The 14,899-nt window shown below is 44.3% G+C and overlaps 1 long non-coding RNA gene across 1 annotated transcript; it reads left to right on the top strand.

The window, feature by feature from the left end:
• The first annotated feature begins 9,776 nt into the window (after positions 1-9,776).
• LOC137887879 (uncharacterized) lies at positions 9,777-10,778 on the top strand. The gene is made up of 3 exons (XR_011105075.1): positions 9,777-9,970; positions 10,146-10,211; positions 10,726-10,778. It is a non-coding gene; the product is annotated as an uncharacterized lncRNA (long non-coding RNA).
• The last annotated feature ends 4,121 nt before the right edge of the window (positions 10,779-14,899 follow it).

The raw sequence follows: 14,899 nt of genomic DNA, 5'->3' as shown, positions 1-14,899 counted from the left end.
CCGGCCCCTAATTGTTCTCAAATGTTAACATTTGAAACAATTACCTAACTTAAACTAAGAGAGCCATGTATTGTAAAGAAACATTCTCACAAATTAGCGATATAAGAGCTGGAGGCAGCTAGCAGACTCCTCACTGTTGCTCAGCCTTTAGCGCTGTTCATCTTCCAAAAGCAGACACAGCTTTGTAATGGGCCTGTGTAAAACACTAGTATTTGTCTTTATGCAGACCTGACGAACAAGTCCTCTGCAGTCTGGAAGTGCCTTAATGACCTTCCCCATGACCCAAGAGTTTCTTGGAGCAGAGTCATCCACTAGAAGAACGATGTCTCCCAGAGTGAAGTTTCTCGATACTCTTGACCATCTCTGCCGTTCCTGGAGCTGTGGCAAGTATTCCCTGGTCCGTTTCCAAAATATATCGGCCATATATTGGACGTGTTTCCATCTCCGTCGAGTGTAGAGGTCATCATGGTCGAATAGTCCAGGTGGTAATGATGGTTTGGCCTTCATCAGTAAGAGAGGATTTGGTGTCAAGGCTTCCAAATCGTTCACATCATTAGATGCTCTTGTGATTGGTCGGCTGTTGATTATTGCCTCAACTTCACAAAGTACAGTCTGAAGACTTTCCTCGTCCAGAACTTGTTCCTTAACTGTAGAATTTAGAGCCTTTCTCACTGATCTGATGAGCCTTTCCCAAGCTCCCCCATGGTGAGAGCCTGTCGGAGGGTGACACATTGGTTGGTTTACAGAGTCTATATCTGCCTGAATAACCTGGAGGAAGGTAGAAAAACACGCTGACTATGATCTCCCTATTATTCCCTATAAGGATAGACCACACCAGACACCAAAGAAACCACACTGCCAGGTAAATGTAAAACAATATATTAATATAACTCAAAATTCACTCGGCAAACTACAAAACTAAAATAACCGTGAGGCTCCCGCCGTACTTCGGCACAATAAACTAAACATTTACAAACGATCACCACAAAGCCCGAATCCCATTAGTTCAGAAAGTTCCATTAAGTAACGAAAAATAGTCCGATGACAAAAAAAACAATCCGCCGAGGCAAAGTCAATAACCGGCGGATGCGTGGCGAGACGCCGCGGTCCCTGTATCCACCGAACCCGCGCTACCTCACCACAGCTCGTCCCGATGGTGGCCCTCTGTGCCGTTCCCAGCGAAGACTCCAGCCTGATAATCCCTTAAAGTCTTGATTCGGATCCGTGGCTGAGCAATCGCCGGCAAACGGTGCTCTCCTGAGTCCACTGAACGGAGCTCGCTTCCTCCAGTCTGCGTTCACAATCTTCCCTCGCGTCACTTCCCCCCCGACACAATTTATACAAAACACCGGTCAACACAACTACAACAATAACAATAACAGATCCTATTGATATCCTGTGTTAAAAATACTGGCAACTAATAAGATGACAGTACTTTATATAGGTGAAGGAACGTAACCCACAGGTTCCCCATTCACATTTGCTGTACATAGCAGGCAGACTTCTGGCAATCATTACACTGTTTATTTGATGTTCTATTATTCTATTTCATTGTATATAGTGTGCATTCTTTATCTAAAATCTTTACTCTGTTATTATAATTGTATATATTGTGTGTATTGACATGTGCATTTTTTATATTTTATTACGATTTTTACCCTGTTATTTTTACCTGTTCTTACCTGCAACCTATTGCTGCTTGCAAGAAAATGATTTCCCCTCGCAGGATCAATAAAGTTACTATCTCTCTATCTATCTATCTATCTATCGATCTACAGTTGTGGTCAAAAGTTTACATACACTTGTAAAGAACATAATGTCATGGCTCTCTTGAGTTTCCAGTTATTTCTACAACTCTGATTTTTCTCTGATAGAGTGATTGGAACAGATACTTCTTTGTCACAAAAAACATTCATGAAGTTTGGTTCTTTCATGACTTTATTATGGGTTAACAGAAAAAGTGATCAAATCTGCTGGGTCAAAAATATACATACAGCAACATGAATTAGCAATTTTGGTGACTTAGAAAGTTGTGTCAATGAAATGAGCTTCATAGCATGGCCTCTTAACTTCTTGTGAGTGATTATGAGTGACTACAGCTGGTGACTTCTCTGAGGCCATTTAAATAGGGCCCATTGGATACAAACGCCCACAAACGCTACAATGGGAAAGTCAAAGGAGCTCAGCATGGATCTGAAAAAGCAAATCATTGACTTGAACAAGTCAGGAAAGTCACTTGGAGCCATTTCAAAGCAGCTGCAGGTCCCAAGAGCAACAGTGCAAACAATTGTTTGTAAGTATAAAGTGCATGGCACTGTTTTGTCACTGCCACAATCAGGAAGAAAACGCAAGCTATCACCTGCTGCTGAGAGAAAATTGGTCAGGAGGGTGAAGAGTCAACCGAGAACCACCAAAAAGCAGATCTGCCAAGAATTAGAAGCTGCTGGAACACAGGTGTCAGTGTCCACAGTCAAGCGTGTTTTGCATCTCCATGGACTGAGAGGCTGCCGTGCAAGAAGGAAGCCCTTGCTCCAAAAGCGGCACCTTAAGGCTCGACTGAAGTTTGCTGCTGATCACATGGACAAAGACAAGACCTTCTGGAGGAAAGTTCTGTGGTCAGACGAAACACAAATCGAGTTGTTTGGCCACAATGCCCAGCAATATGTTTGGAGGAGAAAAGGTGAGGCCTTTAACCCCAAGAACACCATGCCTACCGTCAAGCACGGTGGTGGTAGTATTATGCTGTGGGGCTGTTTTGCTGCCAATGGAACTGGTGCTTTACAGAGAGTAAATGGGATAATGAAGAAGGAGGATTACCTTCAAATTCTTCAAGATAACCTAAAATCATCAGCCCGAAGGTTGGGTCTTGGGCGCAGTTGGGTGTTCCAACAGGACAATGACCCCAAACACACATCAAAAGTGGTAATGGAATGGCTAAATCAGGCTAGAATTAGGGTTTTAGAATGGCCTTCCCAAAGTCCTGACTTAAAATCCCATTGAGAACATGTGGACAATGCTGAAGAAACAAGTCCATGTCAGAAAGCCATCAAATTTAACTGAACTGCACCAATTCTGTCAAGAGGAGTGGTCAAAGATTCAACGAGAAGCTTGCCAGAAGCTTGTGGATGGCTACCAAAAGCGCCTAATTGAAGTGAAAATGGCCAAGGGACATGTAACCAAATATTAGCACTGTTGTATGTATATTTTTGACCCAGCAGATTTGATCACTTTTTCTGTTAACCCATAATAAAGTCATGAAAGAACCAAACTTCATGAATGTTTTTTGTGACAAAGAAGTATTTGTTCCAATCACTCTATCAGAGAAAAATCAGAGTTGTAGAAATAACGGGGAAACTCAAGAGAGCCATGACATTATGTTCTTTACAAGTGTATGTAAACTTTTGACCACAACTGTATCTATCCATCTATCTTTTGTGGCTCCATATATTTGGGTGTATTGTATGATAAGAAGTCAGAACAGGACCCGAGTTGTCACTTTCATTAATTGATACAAGAAGAAAAAGCAAATCTTTTGTGTTTCTCAGAACCTGATGAGACTTTGAAAGTTGAAGATTTGCACAGGAGTCTATCCTCCGACCTGTCAGTCTAAATGCGCAGTGGAGGCGTACAGTCACGGTAACCATTCACCCACGGAACATTTCCATGTCTCTCGACGTGCCCGGGCTCATCCTCACATCACAGATACTGTTTTCATATTTTAAATTGCTTTAATTTTCAAGTTATTGGCTTTAATATGGCTGAAGCTGCCTCTTGGAATTGTGGGAAATTACCAATACCGCTGTTTAAGTATGGATGCATTAACAATTCTCATGACATATTCATAAAACAGTACCTTTTAGCAGTTGTGTGCTGATTGATGAGACTAGCCACAAACGTAATCCCACTTCTGTTAGCCACAGCTTCCATCGTAGTACAGTTTTTGTGTTTTACAGGAAACATGAGCCATCACATTGCTTAGTTGTTTTGTTATGTTTTGAACGTCACATTGAATCAAGCAGTTATCAATTCTTTTTCCAAATGTCAGTTGGAAACTAGATGCAGTACCGTTTTTCAGCCACAACAAAGTGCCGTTGGGATGGTGGCACTGTTTTACCATTTTGTTATGGTTAATGTTAATTAATATGTTAAGATGCTTTATTACAGGGAGCACTCACGAAAGTCCCACATAAATATATTCAGTATATATATATATATATATATATATATATATATATATATATATATACCTCTTGTGTCTTATGGAGGATGAAAAATGTCTTTAGTATAAATAAATGAATGCATTAATAAATGTATAACTAAATACAGGAATAAATGTATTCAAACATCAACGCTGTGTACAAGAAGGGGATGAGTCGACTCTTTTTCTTGAGGAAACTTGGATCCTTCAACGTGTGCAGCAAGATGTTGGAGATGTTCTACTGTTGTGGCCAGTGCACTGTACTTCGCCGTAGTCTAGTTTTATTAAAGTTATTCACACAAAAATCACATACAACAATTTCAATGCAATGAAACAGTCACTGTGGTCCTAAAAAATAAATGCAAACTGTATCCCTTTAAACCGGGGTCTCTAACTTCTTGTGAAGAAAAGTTTCCCGTCTCTAGCGATGGGGGAGAAAGAGCGTATTTTCTCAAAGTTTTCCTGCCTCTTTTATGCTATCCTGAGGTTAGTACCTCCTCTAATCACATGCGTCACAATACAGGAAACATCTTGGAGCAGAGTCAGCTACAGAATACAACTGGTTGTAACTAGTTTGGTCCAGATTGAACCAAAGCACTACACGAGGCTCAAGTGACCTTGTTACTTTAAAGTGTCTAGGCAGGCTAAATGTTTCTATTACTTCTATCATGAAATAAAAACAGTTTATGTTAAATCACATCTAATATGAAATAAAACAGTTTATGTTAAATCACATCTAACATGAAATAAAACAGTTCATGTTAAATCACATCTAATATGAAATAAAACAGTTTGTATATTGTGGCAGTTATAAAAAGTGAACAAAATATATCTTTGTGACGATTATAAAAAGTGAACAAAATATATCTTTGTGACGATTATAAAAAGTGAACAAAATATATCTTTTGATGATTTTACTTTTATGCTTTCATATCTTTCTACTTAACAGTCCAAATCCAAGAAGTGCATTGGCCAATCTTTTTCTGCTTTCCACAGAAACTTTGGACTTTCAATCCATCTCTTTTGAACCAAATGTTCAATTTTCAGTCCCCTTGAGGCGTCATCTGCTGGGTTTTGTGCTGTAGGAATGTATCTCCACTGTGAAGTGTGTGATGCCTCTCTAATAGTTGATATTTTGTTTGCAACAAATGTTTGGAACCTTTTGTCCTCATTTTTGATGTATTTTAGTACTGATGTACTGTCAGTCCAGAATTGTGACTTCTCCAAAGGAAGCTGTAGCTCTGATTGTAGCATCTTGTCCACTTTGACAGCAAGAGCAGCGGCTGTCAGTTCCAAGCGAGGGATAGTCACTTGTTTTAATGGAGACACCCTGGCTTTGCCAAGTATGAAAGCAACATGTACTTTGTTCTTGTTGTTTTGCCTCCTGATGTATGTTACAGTTCCATATGCATTTTCACTGGCATCAGAGAAATGATGCAATTGAGCAGATGCTGTGTCTCCAAAGTCTTTAGGTTTGAAGCATCTACTGACCTTGAAACTTTTCACTCTTTCAAGATCTTCCAACCATTTCTTCCATTTCTGTTGAAACAATTGGGGCAGTTTGCAGTCGAGTGTGAAGCAGTCAGTATTACAGATAGCACCTACAAGTACGAAGCCGTGGTTCGCAACCAGAGAGTGGAGGATTGCTCACCCCGAGGTGGGAGTGAGTGACTGCCCCAAATGACAGAGTTCAAGTATCTCTGAGAGAAAACATTATTCACATAGTGCTTCTTTTCATCCAGTTTGCTGGAATTGCAACTCAAAAGACTTTGATTGTGTGGAGGAAGAGATAACATTGGGGGAGTTGTACATATTATCCAATTTACTGACAATTCCTCTAAGTAGAGTTTTATTGTGTGGAGTAAGCAGGAATAAAGAACAGTGTTACCGTCCAGTTTCAAACGGGGGACATTTTGCGTGTTAGGCAAACGTGATAACCACTACCCTACGGAAACTGCTGAAAATGACTTTTACGCATGTGCCCAGGCTCATGCAACATTCACACTTGATTGCAAACATTTCAGATGCCAGACAACATGATTTCTGAATGGATTCAGTCACAGCTGCTGTGCGACAGTAAATGTCGACTAAACTCAAAGCCTCCCTTGTATAGCTCTAAGAATTCCCTTTAAAGGCCGGAACAGCGCCACCTTTTTTTTCCTAGCCAAAAGTGCTACTGGAGCAGTCCTTGTTAGTATAGTGGACAGTATCTCCCCTTGTCACGAGGAAGACCAAGGTTGGATTCCCTGACGGGGAGTTTTCTACCAGCTGCAAGTAAGACAACAGCCATTTAACACAGATCATGGTGACATATCAATCGTGTCCCTCCTTTCAGAGACCACTTCACATTGACGATATGATCACTTACCTCAGCATGCATGAAAGTTTATTACTGCTCATCAGAATGGAAAATTCATCACTACCAACATGCTGATATTTGAAATCATTTGTCAATGAAATGTGATATTCCCACCACGGTTTAGGGGGGAAGCCATGGAGAAGGACTTCTGGTTGGTCTCAAGGAAGTTCTGGCAAACAATAAGACTACTCAGGAGCAGCACACAAGGGGCAGTTTTCAGTCAAGTGTGAAGCGGTTGGGATGTGAGTCGGCACCTACAAGGGAGGAGAACTGCTGTCCCTGACTCGGGGTATTGTCAAATGGTGGAACCCTGTGAGGAACTCCGGATCCCGACCAACTCAACTCGAGGTGCAGCTGGGGGACCTCAGAATTGCTCCTCTGCTCTTTGCAGATGATGTTGATCTGTTGGCTTCATCAGGCCGTGACCTTCAGCACACACTGGGGCAGTTTGCAGTCGAGTGTGAAGCAGTCAGTATTACAGATAGCACCGACAAGTACGAAGCCGTGGTTCGCAACCAGAAAGTGGAGGATTGCTCACCCCTAGGTGGGAGTGAGTGAGAATGAGTTTGTTCAGTTTGAAAAATATGCCACTCTGCTGACTGCAGACTTGTCCATGTTTGTGATTGAACATCTCCAACATCTTGCTGCACACATTGAAGGATCCAAGTTTCCTCAACAAAAAGAGTCGACTCATCCCCTTCTTGTACACAGCGTTGATGTTGGCCTTCCAGTTCAGTCTGCTGTCGATGGAGACACCAAGGTACTTGTACTCCTTCACCATGTCCACATCCTCTCCCAGAACTCTCAGTGGCTGTGGAGCCGTCGTTCTCCTCCCGAAGTCGACCACCATCTCTCTGGTCTTGGCCACGTTCAGAAGCAGGTGATTTCTACTGGCCCACTCCACAAAGTCATCCACTACTGCCCTGTACTCCTCCTCCCGTCCGTCCCCTATACACCCGAACACTGCAGAGTCATCAGAGAACTTCTGCAGATGGCATGACCCCGTGTTGTATTGGAAGTCAGTGGTGTATAAGGTGAACAGGAAGGGAGACAAAACAGTTCCCTGTGGGGCTCCAGTATCACTGACCATCGTGTCAGACAGCAGACTGTCCAGTCGGACAAACTGTGGTCTACCTGTGAGGTAGTCAGTGATCCAGGAGACGGTGGATGCGTTAACCCTCACCACCCGCAGCTTCTCACTCAGTAGCACTGCTTGGATGGTGTTGAATGCACTGGAGAAATCAAATAAAGTGATTCTCACAGAACCACCGGTTCCATCCAGAAGCGACTGAGCTCATTGCAGCAGGTAGATGATGGCGTCGTCCACTCCCACGTGAGGATGGTATGCAAATTGCAGTGGGTCCAGTGATGATTTCACCTGCGGTCGGAGGTGGGCCAAGACCAGCCTCTCCAGCACCTTCGTCACATGGGATGTGAGGGCAACTGGTCGGTAGTCATTGAGGCCAGATGGTGTCGACTTTTTTGCTACAGGAACCAGGCACGACGTCTTCCACAGCACCGGGACTTCCTGCTGCTTCAGGCTCAGGTTGTACAGATGTTGTAGGACATCAGACAGCTGGATGGCGCAGGTCTCAAGGACCCTGGAGCTGATGCCATCAGGTCCCGCAGCCTTTCCTTGGTGGAGTCTCTCCAGCTGTCTTCTAACCTGGCCAGTCGTCACAGAGAGGGGGGGAGGGTGGTCATGGTGTCGGTGGTGAAAGAGCCCTTTGAAGAAGAGGGCTCATTGTCCGTGCCGCTCACCAGGGGGGGCAGAGGGGGGAGGGGAGGAGGCAGCCGAGGTGTTTGTGAGGTGAGGTGTGTGGAGGAGATAGATGAAGGCTGTGAGCTAAATCTATTGAAGAAAGAGTTTAGCTCGTTGGCCCTCTCCAGGGATCCCCATGGTTGTCTCCCTCCAACCTTCAAGCCAGTAATCAGCTTCATCCCGGTCCACACCTCCCTCACATTGTTCTGCTGGAGTTTGGCCTCCAGCTTCCTCCTGTAGGTGTCCTTGCACTCCCTGATCTGCACCTTCAGGTCGCGCTGGACTCTCCTGAGCTTGTCTCTGTCCCCAGACCTGAAAGCTGCTTTCTTCTTATTAAGAAGAGCTTTCAGGTCACTGGTGATCCATGGCTTGTTGTTAGGGAAGCAGTGTACAGTCTATAAACACATATAAGAAACAATATTGCTTATATCTCGTAAATATTATGCCTGATTACTGGACTGCGAGCACTCATTTGGCCACTATTGAGATTATTTGGTTACGATATGATTTCTTTTTGGCATGATGGGTGAAATTGTTCCTGCTGAGTTGCAATCAATTATTTACCAAAAATCTGAAAAAAATAGGGGCTGCACTGGCACCTTACAGCAAGAGGGGCCCGGGTTCGATCCCCGATCCCGGTTTGCACGTCCTCCGGGTTCCTCCCACACTCCAAAGACATGCAGCTTAAGTTATTTGGAGACTCAAAATTGCCCATAGGTGTGAATGTGAGCGTGAATGTTTGTCTGTCTCTATATGTGCAATAAACTGGCGACCTGTCCAAGGTGTACCCTGCCTTCGCAGTTTGGATAATGGAATGGAAAATATGAAATTAAATAGATACAAAATATATGTAAATGAAGAGCTTTTGGACTTTTTTTGGGTCCAATACTACCTTCTGAAAAAGTGTGGGGGGACATGTCCTCTGTGTCCATCATGTAAATTACGGTCTTTGTCCGCACTAAAGTCGGTATCGATATGGTTCTCCTGGGGGATCAGGTCATCTAATGTGGGGTGCACCGGCCCAGGTCTGCTCCTTCAACATGAGTAGGTCTAATCAGCCACAATAACTGCAAACACCTCTTGTGGGTGTGCAGGGTTATAATATATATAATAACATTATCAGGTGGATTGCTATGGAATTAGCTACACATATCCAATGTCCACAGAGGATACATTCTAATGACAGTGGGCGATGGCGGTAGACAGTCTTTTTTAATGTGACATAAAATGAACTAGTAACCATTGCAGTTGAATACATGTAGTAGAGTAAAAGTGAAAGATTTGAAGAACTGTAAATCAGAATAAATTGTCCTTCCTTTTGTAAAAAAAAATATTGTTAATGTGAGATTGTGTTTAAAATTATGATTGCTCCTTAACATATTTATTTATTTATTTATCAATACGACATTCTCAGAGTATTATGATCTGATAGATTGTTTAACATTTTTCACAGGAAAGGGCTGAATCTCAACCAGCACTGACTCTCTGAAGAGAGAGCCAATTAGAGCTGATCAGCAACAGCTGTGACACCTGCACAATGGGGTTATTTAACCTGCCATGTGGCCCAGGTAGCATTTTCTGTTGGTGACTGATGCAATGGGAGCTTTTTGGGCCTTGTTTATTTGTGCGCTGTCTGTCTGGCTTACCAAAGGTATTTGTAATTGTTTTGTTTGAAGCTTGTATTCAAGACATTGGTAGTTGAGAAAAGCAAAAGTTAGGTATGTTAATTTCTATATTCCTGAAATGCCATTTAGCAGTGACAGGTTTGTCACATGTGCCATCAAACCGCAAACCAATTTGATTAATGGCAACTTCTGTGTCCATAGGCTCTTGTTTACCTGTTGGTGGCTCAAGTGAAAAAAGCAATGACGTGCCGCAGAGGAAACTGAGAGGTAAGAATATTAGTACATTTCTTTTGTACTATAGATCTGTCTTCCAATGACATCTCCATGGAGAAGCCCCCTACATTTAACATTTCCGTTCACATGAGTCAATGTCTCTGCGAGAGTATAAAAAAGGTGAGCAGGTTCTGCTTAACCCTATAGGAAAAATGCAAGTGTAAGGCTCAGGTTCCTGGTGTCATAATGTGGTTCGTTAAGTTTTCATTAATGCTCTGTCTGGCTTTTGGTATTTAGATTCCAACAAAATGTCTAAGCTACATTGACCATAAAATTGCAGTTGCTGCGTATTTATCATCGGACACCGTAAGAGTTCAATATATGTTGTGTTGTAGTAAAAAAAAAATGTATTTTTAGATCTTAAGGCCAAATAATGAGAGCAAGTGTTTGCTTCAAGTCAATGAATGCATAATTCTCACAGCACTGTAAAAGTCTAGAGAAGTTGAACATCACTTAAAAATAAAAGTTTAGATTTTAATTGTTTAATAATCGTATGTCTTTATTGCAGTGGAACGCCGGCTGTCGACCGAGTCCCCGGCGTCGACCGAGTCCCCGGCGTCGCGCCTGCTGTCGACTGGGTCCCCGGCGTCGACCGAGTCCCCGGCGTCGCGCCTGCTGTCGACTGGGTCCCCGCCGTCGACCGAGTCCCCGGCGTCGCGCCTGCTGTCGACTGGGTCCCCGCCGTCGACCGAGTCCCCGCCGTCGCGCCTGCTGTCGACTGGGTCCCCGCCGTCGACCGAGTCCCCGGCGTCGCGCCTGCTGTCGACTGGGTCCCCGCCGTCGACCGAGTCCCCGCCGTCGCGCCTGCTGTCGACTGGGTCCCCGCCGTCGACCGAGTCCCCGCCGTCGCGCCTGCTGTCGACTGGGTCCCCGCCGTCGACCGAGTCCCCGCCGTCGCGCCTGCTGTCGACTGGGTCCCCGCCGTCGACCGATTCCCCGCCGTCGCGCCTGCTGTCGACTGGGTCCCCGGTGACGCTGCCATCGACCTCCTCGGCGCTACACTGATGGTCCGTTAAATAGTAGGGTATAGGTGTGAGGAACCATGCAAGAGTCAATTTTGCGTCTTAAAATGTTTCTGCTTGTACCTACTGTTATCTCTGCTTTAAATAAAACTGTTAGCTGATATTTTGGTTTCCTCATTTCTCCTGAGGGGAAGGGAGAGAAAAGAGTGGGGTCTGACCATGTGCATCCTGAGATTTGCATGGTCAGGAATTTTAATTTTTTTATTTTTGTCCTAAATAGTTACTTAGTTAGTTAGTAACTTTATTGATCCTGTGAGGGGAAATTATTTTGTTGCAATAAGTTACAGTAAAATCATAATATAAAAATGCACATATCAATACACAATATATACAATTATAATAAAACGGTAAAGATATTAGATAAAGAATGCACACTATATACACAATGAAATGGAATGACAGAATATTAAATCAACTAAATAAACAGTAGTGCATTGGTTTAACCAACAGTGAATGATTTGGCCTGAGGTGATTTGTTATACAGTCTTATAGCAGTAGGCAGGAACGTTCTCCTGTCCTTATGACAGCGGAGCTGGATCAGTCTGTTGGAGAAAGTGGTCCAGGTAATCCAATATGAAAGTTTCTTCAGTGTCCTCCTCTCCACCACCTGTTCCAGACTGTCCAGTTTGCAGCCGATGCTGGAGCCGGCCTTCTTAACCAGTTTAAGTCGGTTTGTGTCTCCGGCTCCAATGCTGCTCCCCCAGCAGACTACAGTGAAGTGCACTGGCCACAACAGACTGAGAATGCATCTCCAACATCTTGCTGCACATGTTGAAGGATCCAAGTTTCCTCAAAGAGTCGACTCATCCCCTTCTTGTACACAGCGTTGATGTTGGCCTTCCAGTTCAGTCTGCTGTCGATGGAGACACCCAGGTACTTGTACTCCTTCACCATGTCCACATCCTCTCCCAGAACTCTGTGGCTGTGGAGCCGTCGTCCTCCTCCCGAAGTCGACCACCATCTCTCTGGTCTTGGCCACGTTCAGAAGCAGGTGATTTCTACTGGCCCACTCCACAAAGTCATCCACAACTGCCCTGTACTCCTCCTCCCGTCCGTCCCTTATACACCCGACCACTGCAGAGTCATCAGAGAACTTCTGCAGATGTCTTGACCCCGTGTTGTATTGGAAGTCAGTGGTGTATAAGGTGAACAGGAAGGGAGACAAAACAGTTCCCTGTGGGGCTCCAGTATCACTGACCACCATGTCAGACAGCACACTGCCCAGTCGGACAAACTGTGGTCTGCCTGTGAGGTAGTCAGTGATCCAGGAGACGGTGGATGCGTTAACCCTCACCACCCGCAGCTTCTCGCTCAGTAGCACTGGTTGGATGGTGTTGAATGCACTGGAGAAATCAAAGAAAGTGATTCTCGCAGAGCCACCGGTTCCATCCAGGTGCGACTGAGCTCGCTGCAGCAGGTACAGTAGGTGATGGCGTCGCCCACTCCCACGTGAGGCTGCAAATTGCAGTGGGTCCAGTGATGATTTCACCTGCGGTCGGAGGTGGGCCAAGACCAGCCTCTCCAGCACCTTCGTCACATGGGATGTGAGGGCAACTGGTCGGTAGTCATTGAGGCCAGATGGTGTTGACTTTTTTGCTACAGGAACCAGGCACGACGTCTTCCACAGCACCGGGACTTCCTGCTGCTTCAGGCTCAGGTTGTAGAGGTGTTGCAGGACATCAGACAGCTGGATGGCGCAGGTCTTCAGGACCCTGGGGCTGATGCCATCAGGTCCCGCAGCCTTTCCTTGGTGGAGTCTCTCCAGCTGTCTTCTAACCTGGCCAGTCGTCACAGAGAGGGGGGGAGGGTGGTCATGGTGTCGGTGGTGAAAGAGCCCTTTGAAGAAGAGGGCTCATTGTCCGTGCCGCTCACCAGGGGGGACAGAGGGGGGAGGGGAGGAGGCAGCCGAGGTGTTTGTGAACTTTTACTTGATGGAACATTGATTGCACAACAGCCATGATTGCTACAGGTTCCTGCCTGAACCGTGACAAAACTGTGACAAAAAGAGGTTAGAATAAATTGTCAGGTTTGGTCCTTGTAGAAGCTGACTGTTCAGTGAGACTCCTTTAAATTCTGCTCCACAATCAAACACAACACGTAAGCTTCTTTTCTGTGGATGGTATACACCATGGTGAGGAAGATACCAAATGTTCCCATCAGAGCCTTCCAACTGATGCTCTGACACCTTTTCAGCATATCCCTTTTCAATGACATCAGAAAGAAAGTTTGAATATTCTTTGTGCTAACTTTCATCCTTCAGAAGTCTCCTTTTCAGTGAACTGACACGCTGTTTAGCAACAGAAAAGTTGTTTGGCAGGTTTACATGGGGTGTCTTGAAAGGCAACTTAATCTTGTAATGGCCATCTTTAAGCTGTACTGAACCGTTCACTATTTCCATAAACTTTCTATCTTTTCTAAATTTTCACTGAAATCTTGATTGTATTGTTGTTGATACAACAATTGTATCAACAGTTCTTCTAATTTGTCAACACCAATCCGATTAACAGTAACAGCAGGGTAGCCACTCTCACACTGCTTTGCACTGTTTCCAAGAGGTCCATTAATCACCCAGCCCAGTAGAGTTCTTATTGCATACGGTCCCTCTCCTCGGCTGTTGATCACTTCCCACGGTTCCATTAACTCTGAGGCGTTTGTGCCAATCAACAAATCAACATCAGTGTTAATACAGGGAATATGTACATCTTCCAGGTAAGTCCACTTCGACAACTCTTCTTCAGGAATGATATTGTTTGTCGACACTGGCATTTCCTTCTGAGTGAACATAGGAAGCTCAAAAAACTGCTTGTCAGCAAATTCAGAGATTTCCAAACCTTTGACAAATGCATAAGTTTGTACAATTTTGTTTCCTTTTGTACACTTAACATTGACAGGTAAGATTGAAAGCATGCCGTTACTGCCCCCGGCCCCTGTATGACCACAAGTAGAGACAGCCGTGCCACTCACCGACAGGTCCTTTGGCTGATCTTTGCCTTTGCTTCTTTCCTTTTTCTCAATGTGAAGAATGCTGGGATGACTTTGGTTGCAAACTTTGCAAGTTAAGTGTTTTTTGTAATCCTTGCTCATGTGTCCTATGTGCAGGCAACCAAAGCAAACTCTTTTCTCTTTCAGAAAGTCCAATTTTTCCCGATGCCTTGTTTTTTGCAATTGTGGACAATGCTCCAATGCGTGTCCATGCATACAATACAAACAGGAACCAACATTTGAAATTGCAAGTGACAGACTCTGCGTTTGAGTCTGAATGCTTTTCTTGGTTGCATTCACAGCTGGTTCAGTAGACATAAACACAGCAGTTGCAAAGCTGTTTCTTTTGAACTGTGATTTTTGCTCTGACTTTGCCTTGTTGTTACCTCCTTTATTTACACCACCTTGAGTGTCTTGAATGTTGCCAAAGATTGGATCAGAAACGATCTTGACTTGGTACTCGATGAACTTGATAATGTCTCTAAAGCCAGATCTGCGACCTTGGTTTTCAGAGATGTCACACACAGTCGCTCTCCATTTCTCTCTGAGTTTGTAAGGAAGTTGCTGCATTATTATTTTCATGTTTGATGGCATATTGAGTTCATCTAAATATTGCAATTCCTCCATAGCGTTGCAACACTCTCGTAAACACAATGCATATGCCTGTAGCCCTTTAAC

This window comes from Cebidichthys violaceus, unplaced genomic scaffold, assembly GCF_023349555.1.
Source record: "Cebidichthys violaceus isolate CVI_PGR_0920_01 unplaced genomic scaffold, fCebVio1.0.p SCAF_5, whole genome shotgun sequence".
NCBI classification, from domain to species: domain Eukaryota; kingdom Metazoa; phylum Chordata; class Actinopteri; order Perciformes; family Stichaeidae; genus Cebidichthys; species Cebidichthys violaceus.
This window is presented reverse-complemented; position numbering and strand designations above follow the sequence as displayed.